Consider the following 15740-nt stretch of genomic DNA (forward strand, 5'->3'; position numbering starts at 1 on the left):
AAAAAAGAAAAAAAAACAAAAACAAAAACAAAAAAAAACCACCAAGACATTTTCCCTTTCACAAAGCATTTCTTACAGTGTCAAAATGTCAACATTTTCTAGTGCAAATTAATGCCATTCAATCCTTAAAACTGCACCTACTTCAACTGGGGCAAAGTGCAAACTAGTACCTCTTTGAATTCTCAACAGCTTCCTACAAAACAGCTGCTTTTTCTTAAAAACATAATCTTCCCCCAAAACACAGAACAAATGTGGGAATAAACCACTGAAACACTGCTTTCCATGAACCTCTTTATGAAACTAAGGTGACTACTGAATTCATTCAAACCTAGTCAAAGTAAGTAGGAATACACTGTAGAATAAACTGTCAAAAACCAAGACAGTCTTGTTAATATTACCTGTGTACATGCACGTACTATGCACTTCTATTACATCAGAAAATGTGTTATTCAAATGTTATGTGTAGCCTTCTAGGAAACAGATATTTTCTTATCTCTCCAGTTTTTTGTTGGCCCTTACTTGAACTTGACTTACTGGCTGCATCCAAGCAAAATATATCCACATGAACTATAAAATTAGCAACCCAATCCAATTAAAGATATTGGGGTCAACGTAAATGCTCCTGCCAAAAAGGCAAAGAACCAAACAGTCCTACAAACAGAATCTTCTTAAGCAGCGCACTTACTTTAAAAGTCAAAATAAACTTTCTTCCCTATCTCATGTACACTCTTTCCACATTCCAGTGCAGAACAGCCAGAACCAGCCTTTGCTGAAGCTGGCAGAAACAAGAGATCATGCATAAATGTTACTTGTCAAAAGTGTAGATCTACTGATTTGCATGCCTCTTGCCTTGAGAAATAAAGACCTCTGTATGCAAAACAGAGGGAACTGTGTTTGCCTATTAGCAAAGTTTTAGGGAAAGCAGAAGAGACTGCTGCATGTTTCTCCAGTACTGAAAAAAAATCTGGCAAAGTAGGTATCAGGTCCACCATAACAAAACTCTTGAACAGAGGCCAAGTGAATCAAGTCAGAGATATGTTTTCATAAAAACAATGAGATGATGCAGATATATACAAGTAGCCAGCCAATTATTAAAGAAAAATATTTAGAATAAAGGCCAAGATATTCTTTCTTCTAAATTCTATATTCTCAAATTATTCTTTAAATTCCTTATTCCTTTACAACTGTAAGAAAGAAAGTTTGGAGGAAGGAGCTTGGGGTTTTTTTACATACACCATTGAAATAACACATAATGGGAGAACGTGAACTGGCTTTTTCACGCCTCTCAGATTCCCATCCCAAAGTAAACTCATCAGCACAGCTCATGTAAAGCAACCGACCAGCCTACAAGCCTGTCACTGCTCGTTACATCACGACCATTTGCATTGAAACTACGGTATATAACGGTGGGATCCAGTAACTTTTTGCTCAGCTGCGCTGTGCTGACCCGTCGGAGCAGCCCCGCACCACGTGTTCCCGGCATTCCTGACCGTGTCCCTGCACACCGGGGCACCCCGGGGCAACCATGTGCTCCGCCCCGCAGCAGCACCTGCGGACCCCGCACCGCGCTTCCCCTCGCCTCTCGGCAAGGCAGAGCAAGGCAGGGCAAGGCAGGGCAAGGCAGGGCAGGCCTCGCCTCGGGGCAGGCCCCGCCGCAGGCCCGGCCCCCGCTCCGCACGGCAGAGCTGCCGGTAGCCGTTAGCTGCCGGCCGCGCATCAACTTTAACATGTGGGCCGCGGCTTCCATGATGGCCGGGGTGGGCGGGGGGGCCGGTTTGTTTACTTGCAGCCAGAGCCGCCGCCGGCGGCAGCAACAGCAGCAGCGGCGGCAGCGGCGGCAGTAGCAGCATCACTTGAGGGAGGGAGGCGCTGCCATCAGCGGCCCGCCGGCCGCGCTGCTATTCTTAGCGCAGGGGAGCGGGCACACACACACACACACACACACTCACTGGCGCACGCACCGAAGTTCCCAGCGGATAACACCGCTCTCAGCACCGCCATCCCGCCCCGCGGACACGCACCGCACACGCTTGGCCGCGGCAGGCTGGGGGTAGGGGGGTGGCAGAAGGGGGTACAGGTTGGCGCGCGCCCGGCTGGGAGGGGCCGCCGCGTGGGAACCGACGGCCCCGCGCAGGCAGCGCCCCCGGGCGCGCGCCCTGCCCTGCCCCTGTTCCCCCCCCCCACCGCCCCGTTACATAACCGCTCCCCGCCCCGCCCTTCCCCACCTCAGCCCCGCGCCGCCGGCACGGCGACCCCCTCCCACCCCCAGCTCCGGTCCCCTCCCTCCGCTCCCGCCCCGCCGGCAGCGCTAGGCCACGGGCGCCCGCGCCCCCGCCCCGCGCTCCCCGCCGCCCCCGGCCGCGCCGCGCCACCGCCCCGCATCCCCTGGCGCGCCGCCGCCCAAGCGCCCCTCCGCCGCCCGGCCCCTCCCGCCCCGTACCTGCAGAGGCGGCGGCGCCGCGGGCGCTGCTGCGGGGCCGGAGGGGCGGCGGCGGCTTCGGGGGGAGAAGGGGAGGGAGGGCGCCGCTGCCTCCTCCCCTGTCCCCCCGCCGGGCTCGGCGGTCCCTGGCGGCCGGTGTCTCCGCGGGGGCGGGAGGAGGCGGCTCCGGCCCCAGGGCGCTGGCGGCGGCGGCCGCTACATGGAGCTGCGCGCCCCGCTACGCAGGGAGGCGCCCGGGCGGGCAGCGCGGCCGCAGCATCGATGCGCGGGGTCAGGAGGGCGGCGGCGGCGGCTCCCCCCAGCGCACTCACCCCGGAGCCGCCCGGGCCCCGCTCTCGGCTCCTCCCGCCGCCTCCGCCGGGCTCGTTATTGACTTTCAGGAAAACTCCCGACGTCACTGGCTCCCCCCGAGTGTCTCCCCCTTCGTGGCGGCGGCGACGGCGGCGGCATCCCCAGCTCTCGCGAGAAGCGCGGCGGGGACGGGGGGGCCGCCAGACAGAGCGGGGGGAGCCAGACAGAGGGGGGCGGCTGAGGTGAGGGTGGGGGAGGCGGGGGGCCGGCGGCTGCAGGCAGGGAGGGAGTGGGGAGGGCGAGGAGAGGCGGCCCACCCGGCAGGCAGGGGCGGGAGCCGAATGGGGCAGCGTGTCCCGTCCCGCCGCCAAGCCGCGGGTGGGAGCAGAAGGATGGATGCTGGCGGCGGCCGGCACCGCACCGGGGTCTTATCTTTGGGCTGCCTTCGCTCGGGCGGTGCCTGCCAGGCCGGGAGACCGCCCGCCTGAGGCCGGCCAGCAGCCGCCGGGGGTCCTGCCCCTGGCCGGGGGCCGCCGTGACAGAGCTGCCTCCGTCCCTCTCAGGACCAGAAGCGCGGCCACTGGCCCGCTTCCCGCTGCGGCTGGGACGAGCTGCGGCACGTCTGCTGCGCAGACCCGCGCGTTCGGCCCGGGGGTTATGTCTTTTGTTCTCGCACTCATGCATGTACACACTCCCTTGCCTTTACGGCGTACCCGAAGCCGTCCACTTGGCTCTGCAAACTCTTCCAAGAATAAAACTACCAGTTACACCGCGGGAAGCTATACGCATCCCTCACTGAAGCGTGCAGCCGATGCACCAGCCTCGGTGCTGGTAAACGATCTCCAGACTTCGAGTTATCCCAGTGGGTAAATAAACACCTAGAGAAACCGTGTATCACCGTTCATCAGCCCGGGGCTCTCTGACGTTGCGGCGAGCCATACAGAAATTTGAAACATCAGTCCTCCTTTTCCCTGAGCCGCTACAGGGCTTCAGAGAGACTTTTTAGAGCATCTAAATAATCATACGAGTTGGCACAGGACTGGAAAGTTGCCTCCGGGGGCAGTGAATCCTTTCCCTGCTGCGGCAGGCAACCACACCAATAATCCCATTCATAAATATGCTGAGTTTCCTCTCAGAAGTTTGCCGCACTGTTCTGACTAGCAGGCTGCAGCCTAAGCTCGCCGTACCCCTAATTCTGAAGAAAAGCAAGACTTATTTATTATTTGATTAACACATCTTCTTGAAAAAGCAATTAAAAAGGACCTTGCCAAGTGTTACTTCCTTTCCCAGAATTTACGGCTTGGTCTTCCTCTTTCTCAGAAACACTTTACTAAAGTGAGTATCTTATCAACTATCAATATTTACAGAGAGCCACAGTGTCAACTATTAAAATACGTTTATTCACTAATGTCTCCTTTGATCGTTGTGTCTATACTGCTGCTGAAAAACTAAAGGTGTAGTTCTTGGAACGTGCCTTCTGTTTGCTGCAATCCCTCCAAAGGACCCGGAACCTGAGGCAGGGTGAAATCTGTATGGGCAGTAGCTGATAGAGTGCCAATCAACCGTTTGGGTGCCAAATGCTGAGTGTAAAATCTGGGCCCACCAAAAGCCGTGGTGTTTGGTATCTGTCAGATTGGGAACTTACACTGAATTCCTGCTATATTAATTCCTGCCACTAACAGTCACAAATTTCTTTTTAGTAAAGTATATTTGTATAGCTGATCATCCTAGTTTATTTCTCGTAATTTGCAAAAGCCACCCGTGATATAATTCTTTTCTGATGACAATAAGTTTGCTTACGGTTATAAACAGATACTTGGTGTAAATTGTCTTGGAAACTCTGACATAAAACCACATTTGGTTACATTGTAATAAAAATGTAACCTTTGGTTACATTCTAAGAGGGAAAAAAATAAACACTTGCACCTGGTAAAAATGTTTTTGTTAGCAAGGACAACATTTACCTACAAGGAAAGATAGACTTTGACATTTTATTTTGTTGCAAATAGCTGAAAATGAAACAGTGGGCTGAAATCTGTCCTACTGACCTGGAGACTAAACATGCATTTTTCATCAATACTTGGTTAGGATAATTTTGATTTCTCTCTACAGTATGGACAACTATTTATGGGCAAGTCATTTTTTTTGCTCAGTGTGAGTTTAAAATCTGATTCACCATCATCTTCCTCCTTAGAACTCAAATATCACTGCTCTGTTTGGCAGTTCATGGTGACTAGCTACTCCTAAGTTTTTTATCCTGCTTAGCCTTATATATTTATCCCAGTGTTCTGAATATTTTTTTTCTCTTTTTCTTTTTTTTATTTGTATGGATTATTAAATATGCTCTATAAATAAACACTACCATGCAGAAGTGTCTTTCTCTTTTTAAAGCATATAATAACTTTACTGCTTAGTATCTTGCTCCAAGGCTTCAGAATGATTTCTTCTAAGGAGTTAATTGCTGTAAATTGGGCAGAAATGACCCCCTGATTAATAACCAAATAGAAGCATACCTCTTTCAGAAATAACATGGCTGTGATGTACATACTGTGAACATAATGAGGTTGTAGGTTCTGCAGAAATAACATCATTTTGAGATTAATTACAATGTGACATGAATTTAATGAACATATTAACAGCATATGCTAATGAAGAAAGTATTGCAGTTCACGTGAGGACAATACGGCTGCATGCAAATTGCAGGAGAAATAGGAACCTCTGATGTTACATGTTCTAAATGCAGAATCATGAAACAAAGGAGATAAAACTCGTTCATTGTCATCTATACTGGCACCACCAAGAAGGCTGATAAACTTTTACACAATCACTTGTAATCAGGGTTTCAATGGGAGCTAAAGGGACAACCTGCAGATAATCTCTCTAAATCATGTGCCTTCTAAGGCAAAAAAGGGTGTACCTCTTGTTTCACTTAACATGTTTATGTTAAGCATTATCCCTACCAGAGTGATAGGGTCTAAGACTACAGAGATATACCTCATGAAAATAAATAGTTGAATAGTATAGAAGATTCTGCCTGCAGAACACTAGTTCTCTCCTCCTCTATGAATTGCATTGCCTTCTGCTTAATTTCATTCCTTATTCTTCCCATCAGCTAATAAACTTGCTTACATGTAAGAATACTTTCAAAAATATATATGTGTGCACATAACTTGAAGTAGAAGAATTAAAAAAAAAAAAAAGGAAGAAAAAAGAACAGCAGATCAGATGACAGTAAATGGTTTTAAACCCCTATTACTGTCTGCCGTGTTGTTCTTCAAAAACCACGCACATTATCAGTGGAAGCTAAGTGACAGGAGATCAATTAAATTTGCTCCCCATAAATTGATGCTTAAAAATATATTACAGTCTGTTACAATGAAGTTAGGGTGCTGCCTGCAAAAGTTGTGGTTTAAGTATTGCATATATGCATCGCTCTTTAAAAGCTGAAACTTATCTATTAGTGAGCTTATGTTCAACTACTGCAAGGTGTGTACATGTTCAGGTAATACTGATCTGTGACTGGATTCTCTATACTGTCATAGGCACACAGACACTTCAGGACTTTCGACACTGCCATTCAAATTATAACCGTTTCTTGTGACAACTGGATTCCTCACAACAAGAAAGTGTTTATTGTAAAGCTGCAGAATTCAGATAAGACATTTAAGAAAAACATGGGCAGGGGATGTTGAAATCCACTGGATACTGGGAGGAAACAGAATTTACTGTTGTCAGTTCTTTTTTTCTTTTTCCTTTCTATTAGGTTCACTCCTAAAAAACCTCATTGCTGTAATCTCTTTCTCCTTTGTCTTTCTTTGAGTCTCAGTTAATTTATTTTTGGCATTTCTGCCTCTTTGAGGCTGTCTTAGAGGGCAATATCCCACTCCACATCCCTGGATATGTGGGATATGCTTAGATAAAAAACATTAGAGAGTCATTTATACATTTCTTGTATACAAAGAGTTGAGGGTAAAAAAAATGAACTCTAGATTTTGCATCTACAGGCTGTGTTTTGCTATATATACCATCATTTACATGAAACTGCGTGAACATAGATGTCAGTGGCTGCTGGTCTGACCCTTGTTGCTGGGTGGATCCTATGTATACTGTAAAAATTGTCTGGACACAACGTTCTCCCTTCTGCAGATGATCACAGTTCCTTCATGCTTACAGAAGGTACTAATATATAAACTCATATTATTATTATTTTAGACCTGCAGAGTGTAGGTTAACTGTGAATATGCAGTAAAGCAAGATAGCAATAAAGGAATTGCTGTTCTGTCCACCTATATTTTACTGAGCAGCACTATAATTATGCTGAACACAGTAGAGACTTTAGATAAAAGACTGTGTAAATATCCATTGATAGCATTTATTTTAAAGCATATTATTATTGCTTTTGTATTTATTCTCTGAAGATCTAAAGAAGTGTTTTCCTTTCCCCTCTTTCGTGTACTCCCACACACTGGAGCTCTACAAACACAGAAGGCACGTGCCGTGCCCCAGTGACCTTACCCTGCTTTGAAACCAGATATGACAGTAAGGATGACAAACAACTGGAGGGAAGGATGGGAAGAGGGCAGTAAGATTACACAGTTGCACAGTTTAGCTATATGCTTAACTTGATGTATAGGCCTTCAGCTGAACTTGGAAATTTTTCCTCAGTGAGAAAATAGTTTCCATGGTGCACAGATTTATCTGAGGGAGGTCAATCTACTACTGAAGCAACCTGAAAAAAAAAATTAAAATGCCAGCCTTTCTGCCTGAGCCTTTTTCTCCCCCTCTTTCCTATCCTATTTTAATTTCAAAAACACAGATAAAATATGTCTTTGAATAAGATTCTGCAATTACCAGCATACAGTGATTTCTCACACAGAACCTTATCTGTGTCCTGGTCTCACTTAATTGAGGTCAATGAGAAAATGCCAGTTGAGGCTACTTAGGAGGATCAAGTTTGTAATGCATGAGCAAAATCAAAGGGTATAAAGCTTAGAGAGAGAGACAGATTTTTAAACAAATGTCTTCTCTTTGGAGGTTTTGTGAGTAGGGAAATTTTCCCCATGTGGTGTTGAGAGGGTCATGGCTGCCAGAAGAGTTGGAAACAAACAGCTGAGGAGAAAGCTGGCTGCTTTTGTAAAGCTGTCTATTGTCAGGTTTAGCCCAGATCTTTGCCTGTATTTAGAACATTCCTCTGTCTCTGGCAAATAATCAGGTTATCAGTGGTACAGTGCACCTTACACTTTGGGTGTGTTACTTGGAGCACCTTTCATGCCCCCTGCTACCATGCAGACTTCACAGTGTGATTTGCTGGATAGCTTCCCTACTGCATCAATCACTTGATTTGTAGCTGAGATAGACCTCTGTCTTTCCAATCTGTAAGAGAGTGGTTGAAGTACAAGGAAATTGTTTTAGTGTCAAAAATAGAAGGATTCCACTAGACTAGACTGTTTGCTACCCTCATTGCCAAATGCTACCCTTGATCCATTACATGTCAGAAAGTACCTGCATTTTCTGGAAACTAAGTTGTGACATAAAATCAAAGAATTAGCATGAAAGTTTAGAAAATGAAGACAGATTTGGGTTGTGATAACAAGGACATCCTCAGTTCTGATAAGTATGTTCTTGATAATAATAAAATATAATGAGGTACTAAAATATTAACTGAGCATTCACTGATAATCTTCAGAACTGAAGGACAGATTGACTTGAAGACTTCAGTTACCTTACACTAGTTTGCCTGGTTTAACTGGATACAGAACTGCTATCCAAAAGGCAAAGCTAACAAAAGAAAATGATGTATCTATCCCTTAATACATACCTATTGTATACAGGAATCTGGTATGAAATAAGAGAAATGGCTACAGTAAGAATTTTCTGCTACATTTGTTAGCAGTCTGTTTAGTAAAACTTCATGATAACAGAAATATGATCAATTATTGACCTCTGTTTAACTTTCTTTACCATGAGCTGAAGGAAGAAAAAAAAACTTGCATTAGCAAAGAATGGCAAGTTGTGACTAAGTGCAAGAGACAAAAGTATTCATCCATCCTCTCCTAATGCCAAGATTTGAACAGGGTGCTCCTGAGCAGATGGTTTAACAGACTAAAGCATTAGTTTGCTGATCCTCCATGCTTGCTAATTAATTCTTCAGTTTACTAGGATTTAAGATGATTGTTAAAAACAAGGCTTCTCTTAAAATAAACTTTAGGTAAATGTTATAAAATGGTGGTTAAGATTATAATGTCTGTAATAAGAATGTTGTGTATTTTCTAGAAAACACGTTCATTATCTTAATATCCTAAGTACTATTCGTAACAATTCTGCCTCTGAAATCTTCTTCTTACAAGAATTTGCTTTTGTTTTCCTAGCTAATTAATCCTCTGACTTCCTGTTGACACTCTTGGGTCGAGATTATGTCCTTGACTTCTCTGAGAATGGTATATACACAACCATGGGAAGGATTTAATCTTTTGTGACAAAGTTATTCCCTCACCCTGAATTGTTTTAAGCCTGTTATCATGCAAAATGTAAAACTGAAATATCTCCTTCTTTGTTTTTAAAGTCATTGTCATTCTAAACAGTTAAGATTTCATGTAGTAATTTATTTCAGGTTAACAAACTGATGAATTCTCATTGAATACATTAAAATGCAGTATTTAAATGTAGCTTGCTGTCTCTTAGATTTAGACTGTGTGCAAATAATTTATTTCAGATTTGATTTTAATAGCAATTTTACAAACTGGACACTAATCTGAAGACAGAATTCCACCCAATGGAAATTATGGAATTTTTACCACAGAAATGAAAAAAGAATCAAGGAAAAATTATTATGATAATATAACATTTTAAAACAAAGTAGGAAGAAAGAAAAACACTAGGAAAATCAAGATCTTTAGTTATTAAAGCTAAAGCATAAATTTTGAAGCCTCCATCTGTTGCTTGCAAAGGGCTGATCCATGCTGATAGTAGTGGATTTGAACATTGTGAGTGGACTCTGAGAATGTCTCTCCAGTTGATTCATGATGGCTTAAAAGAAGCTTCTCATCTTCCACAGTCTTGCTTTGCCACAGGAGGCACTGTGAAACTCTGCAGTTGATTTTCATGTCCGGTTTTGCTACATATGTGTTTGTGTGCATTTTGTGATATCTTCCTCCAGGTAGAGGTTTGGATTTACTGGTGAGAATTCAGAGTTTTATGCTATCCCTGTAACTGTTCTTTTTGTCGAAAACATTACTGGTTGTTTGTTATGTTAAAACCTGTTGGCAGTTCCCCTTTCAGAACAACAGATAAGAATTCTTATTACTATTGTAAGGAATTCATTACTTGCCTCAGTCTATAATCTATTCATCTTGTAAACCAAGAAAAAGCTATTATTATAGATGATTCAAGGGTTAGCTTTTTAGTAAGCTGTCAGTATATTGTCTTCATAGAACCAGTCTTCACCTTCTCTCAAAAAGTAATTTTCTTGTTCAAAATAACTGCAAGGAATTTGGAAATAGTTTTTAACATATCCTGAACAGGGAAGCTACACTGAGGCCATTGAGAATATAATGTATTTATTTACATGACATCTGGATTAAAATGAAAGTAACACAATAAGCTGCTTGAGGTGAATTAATGCTAGTAAACTTGAAGTGTTAATTTTAATAATTTCAAATAGGTGGGTTATTACCATCTTCATTAAAGAAACACTGGGATATATGTCCAGCCAGTGCTCACATTTTAAAAGCTACTGGATTAAATAGAATTTAAAAATTGCTGATCTGACATTGAAGTCTTACTTTATAGTGAAAGATTACAGTATGATCTCTTTAAGAAAGGAAGAATTAAGTCTTGTAACATGTGAAATGTTTTTTTTGTGTAACGAATTACAGTAGAGTCATCAGAGTACTCTGCAGAGTACTCCACAATTGAACAAATAAAGGCAAATATCTTTATTGTGGGTCTTTGGGAAGATTTGGTGAATAAAATTGAGAGCAGACAGACTCGAAATGGAAGTGTAGCTTTATCAGTAAGCAGTATTAAAATTCAGAGCAATATTATATTGGAACAATTTATGTAGTGTGTGCTACATTCTCTGTTACTTTAGATCACAATTAAATAGCCTTGTTCAGCTCACCTGAAATTATAAACCTGATCAAGAAATTAGGAAAATGCTGAGATTTGGATTAACTTGGCAGTCCAGATCTTCTCACGGACTTGTGAGCCATTGGTATTTAACTTTGAACCCAAATACCGGCTGCTCTATGTAGACAAATATAAGTCAAATTATGTCTTGCAAATAGTGGAACTGAAGAAGCTGGGACTCTATATAGATTAATTCTGTCCTATTTCCCACATTATTACACTTCTTGATTCCAGCTGCTTTCCAGATCCCTAAAATCTCAGCTCTTCAAGAATACACTACGTCTTCCCTATGTGCCCAAGACCACTACGATTCCTTCTGTTAATATTTCAGACTTTGCCATATAGAAAACACTAACAGCAGGAGCTCCTCCACTCAGTGGCCAGTTTCCATGAGAATTTTAGAAATTTACTCTCTCTGAGACTTTCACCTCTTTTTGAAACTTGTTTGGAGGAGGGAACATAAATTAAAAGCTATTGTGAGAGTAAGGACAGGTAGGTGGGCATAAACAGCACACGAATTTCCTTAGTTACCAAGCTGAAAGTGATCAGAGAAGTTGGCCTTATATATTTACTTGACTTACCATAAATTTTAGTAAAAACTTCAAGAGGCTCAGGTGCTTAAATAAGCATCAATTCTAGGAAAGATCCTATGCTTCTACCCTATGTCTTATACTAGCACATGACAATACTGGAGTATTAAATGTCATTTTACTCACAAACCATATCTAGTCTTTTCTGTTTTAAACAAGACAGCTCACTTAACTGCACATAGCAATGCTACACAACAGTTTGGGAGGGGAGGGAGAATAGGAAAAGGTTATATTTAGAATTCTGAGCATATTTAGGGAGACGAAATCTTATTACAAACTCTGTTACTTGATATACAAATCTGAAATGCATACATGGGTGATATTTTTCTATTACATAGCATTTATTTCTGGAAGTCTTTTCACTTTTGTCCCTTTTTTGTCTGAAAAAAAACATTTCTGGCATGGCATTAAGCTGAAATTTCAAATGAATATGAAACATTCAAACTCCCTTCACTTGCCAGTAGGGACAGCTATCAGTAGGTGCTCCAACTATAATTTCTCTTTATAAATCATTGGTATGGGATTGCAGTTACAACAAAATCTTTTTACTTTTTAACACACAAAACAGAAAGATATTGTCAGTTGTGAAAGTTATTTGTACTATATTTTTCATTGGGGTTATCTATTTGACAGTGACTTTTTAATCATAGCTAATTAATTATATATGATTCATTATAATGTTTAAAACCCTACAGAAACATCTAAAAAACTAATGGCTATTAATGCACAGTAATAATTTAAAATATACACTCATCTTAAAACAAAAGAGTAAATGCACTTTATTTACACTGTTCTTGCCTTCTTGAAGTAAGTTATAAACTGATTCCTTCAAATTATCTTGATCATCTACAAAATGTAGCATTACTAATAAACTTCACCTGGGCTGTAGCTTCATAGAATTTTTATTATTCATCTTGTTTTCAGCTTATTTATTCCTCACTATCCCTCATTTGTGCAAATCAGTTCTATATAAATGAGCCTGCCGCATCCACAGCTTTTTCTTTTCCACTTGCCAGTTGTGAACAAAGCTAGAAAAACTTCCAAATCATACTAAAGGACTGGGCTTACTTCTGCATAGGTTATACATGACATTTTAATACGTTTTTCCACCGTCCCAGTCTTTGTACCCATCAGCAGGTTTACTTGTTTCAAAAAGCTTGTAATTAAGAATTCCTATAATAACTTTTCAGCCTGGCTATAGGGTTACAGATAATCAAGGGAATAAGATGAAAATGGATTTCAGATCTCCATTCTTGATTAAACTTCCCAACTGCACCTTTAGAAGTCTAACCATATTAGTTAGAAGGCAAATTGCCTGAGGGGTTTGGGGTCGTTAATGGAGTCCTGCCCTGAATCACCTTATAGAAGAACCTGCCTGTCACCATTTGCTTGGGGTGTGGGCTCAGCAGATTTGCTTTTTAATTCAAAAATGTAATTTTGGTGTCTAAAGTTACACAAGGTGAATATTATCTTGCTTCTACTTGTCAATTCCACAGCAATGTCTTTAATTTAGATAAATAATTTCATAGTAAAGAATGCTGATACAGAAGGAAAGAATTTTTAGTGCTAGGCTAATTGTCAGCTTGATTTGGTTCTTAGATTATATGACACCCAAATAAACATTTTCTATTTCTTGTAGTGTGAAAGAAAAAGTTGATTGTTAAAGAAGATCCCTATCCTGACAATAAACCATTGTCACTTTAGGTTAGAAGAAATTATAAACCCTTTATTCTTCACCCTTTTCAGTATTTCTTACTGTGTGTGAGATGCTTCAGAAATGTTTAATAAATGTTGTCTCTAAAGAAATTCAAATATTGCAGCAATGAATGAGAAGAAGTCAGAAATCTAGGAATGATTGTCAACAATGTCTTTCCAGGTCCACAGGACAGAAGGCAGGTTTTCCTAAGACTTAAATTTGAACTAAACTGGACTTTAGATGAGTTTGTGCAAGTTGTAAAGTTGATACAGAAATATCTTCAGCTCCCAAACAGAATGTGACAGATAATTACTGAATTCAATATATAGGGGTTTTTTTTTCCTTTAGAGGGGTTGAGGAAGCATTTATTTGTTTCTCCTCTTTGCCTAGCTACAAATTTTCACAATGTTTGTAGAAACATAATGCTTTTGAGATTTCTATATCCCTGCCAAATTTGACTGGAATTGGATAATGATTCAAAAGTTATTAGGTAGAACTGGAAAAAGAACAGAAAAAAACAATAACATAAGACAACAAGATAACCTTATGAAACCAAGCTAAAACCTATGAAATTTTAATGACATTAAGTTTAGAGGGCAGTAGAGAAGCAGAGCTCTTTGGAGTGACACTTTATACTTGTAAGCATCATTGTCTTCACTGTGTATTGCTTCTCAAATGGTAAATGAAGTGTAGACATAAGTTTCCTCAGCTTCAGCACATGGGACTATGTGGAACATCTGGTAACAATATTTTTAATTTCCTAGGAGTGCAGCAGCACAAGCTTTATGAGTAACGTTCAGTGTCCTTTTATCTTCTAGTGGAAATCTGTTTTATTTTATAATCAAGGAAGTATATCATAACCTAAGAGATTTCTCCAGGAAACAACAAAAAAGTAGATTTAGCTGTTGCTGCTGGGACTAAAAAAGTACAGATGCAAACACCTGAGCTTTGTTTTACCAATCTGAAACAATACTTCCTTTAATCTTTATCTTGCAAGTCAGAAAGATAAGTCTTCATCTCAGTGTAATCTGTGAGCAGAATTTCTCAGTCTTCAAAAACTAAGTCTAAGTCTTAATTATCTGGGATAGCAGACTCATTGAGAAAGTCAAACAAGTAAATCTGCAATGAGTTTTCATCACCTCTCTGTGGTGATTTTGCAATTATTTCATTTCATCTCTCCCTTTCACAGTTAAGCAGCTAACGAACATGCTGATTGCCATTCCTTTTCTACAGCTATGGGAAAGTTGTCCCTGGCTGAAAGTGACCAGTTCTTTAGTGGGTTCATCTCCTGTCCATGAGCTGTGCTCCTGAAGCTACTAATGGTCCCCAGAAAGCATAATGTTTTGTTTTGTTCACTTTTGAAGCTCCAGTTGAACCTCTAGGCATTTGCAAAACTGCATTTCGTGTGCGGTAGCAAATTCAGTAGTCCTTCACAAGGATCATCAAAATATGCAGTGGAGAAAGTGATTTCAGAACTACCCACAAAAGCAGTAAAATCTTTTGGAACTGCTGAAATCAGTGAGAAGAATATTCTTAAAGTTTAGTTTCAAGCTCACATGCTTGGTATAAGCATGCCTCCAAGAAAGTCTTTGGTGTAGTCCTCATTAGTATTTAAGGCACAATTCTTCAAATAGATCATGTAAGTTTGTTTCACTGCTTTCTGAAAATATTTTAATTTGTGTTTCCTGTGTTTCCAATTATAATGAACATTCTTTTAATTGCGCTTTGGTCTGATTATTCTTACTCTCATAAAGAACTCCTGTGTCTTCCAGTCCAGAGATATCTTTCCACTTTGTTAACTGCTCTTTGTGATAAAGTACCTAGAGAATTCCTTGTTGATTAAATTTGTCCTTCCTTTATACAGCCTCTTGAATCAGGTGTCCAAAACAGTAATTAAATGAGAAAGAACTTCTGAAGAAATATTTTTAGTAATATTTTTTGCTCCTATAACTTAATTCCTTTGGGTGACAATTCTGACACTATTTTGTGATTATAATATATGCATGTTTTCTCTTAAACTGTAATACTGGTAAAAGTGTCTTCATATTACTTTGCAATTTAAAGTATTTCCTGACATTTTAGTGTTGATATACTGCATTGTGTTCAGTAGGCCTGATTTTCACTGGTTCAAGAACTATGCCATGTCTTTTGTATGGGAACTTAATATAATTTAGGAAACACAGTAAGCGTTTGACACGGTCTCCCACAGCATCCTTGCGGCTAAATTGAGGAAGTGTGGTCTGGATGATAGGGTAGTGAGGTGGACTGTGAACTGGCTGAAGGAGAGAAGCCAGAGAGTTGTAGTCTATGGGGCGGAGTCTAGTTGGAGGCCTGTATCTAGTGGAGTGCCTCAAGGGTCGGTACTGGGACCAGTATTATTTAATATATTCATCAACGATTTAGATGAGGGAATTGAGTGTACTATCAGCAAGTTTGCTGATGACACTAAGCTGGGAGGGGTGGCCGACACGCCAGAAGGCTGTGCTGCCATCCAGCGAGACCTGGACAGGCTGGAGAGTTGGGCGGGGAATAACTTGATGAAATATAACAAGGGAAAGTGTAGAGTCCTGCATCTGGGCAGGAACAACCCCAGGTT

General features: G+C 41.4%; 1 protein-coding gene across 5 annotated transcripts in view; it reads right to left on the minus strand.

The window, feature by feature from the left end:
* AKT3 (AKT serine/threonine kinase 3) overlaps positions 1-2888 on the minus strand; it is a 148189-nt gene extending 145301 nt beyond the window's left edge. For 3 of the 5 annotated variants that reach the window (XM_061365778.1, XM_061365776.1, XM_061365772.1), the window contains exon 1: positions 2441-2842. The gene's annotated coding sequence lies outside the window, so the exon portion shown is untranslated. Of the gene's footprint in view, positions 1-1961; positions 2078-2440 lie in introns of those variants that run through there. The other 2 variants (XM_061365774.1, XM_061365775.1) reach the window with 2 other exon arrangements.
* Between the last annotated feature and the right edge of the window lie 12852 nt (positions 2889-15740).

Source organism: Neopsephotus bourkii, unplaced genomic scaffold (genome assembly GCF_033783945.1).
Source record: "Neopsephotus bourkii isolate Nb327-2 ecotype Australia unplaced genomic scaffold, CSIRO-AGI_Nbou_v1 NB_1292, whole genome shotgun sequence".
NCBI classification, from domain to species: Eukaryota; Metazoa; Chordata; class Aves; order Psittaciformes; family Psittacidae; genus Neopsephotus; species Neopsephotus bourkii.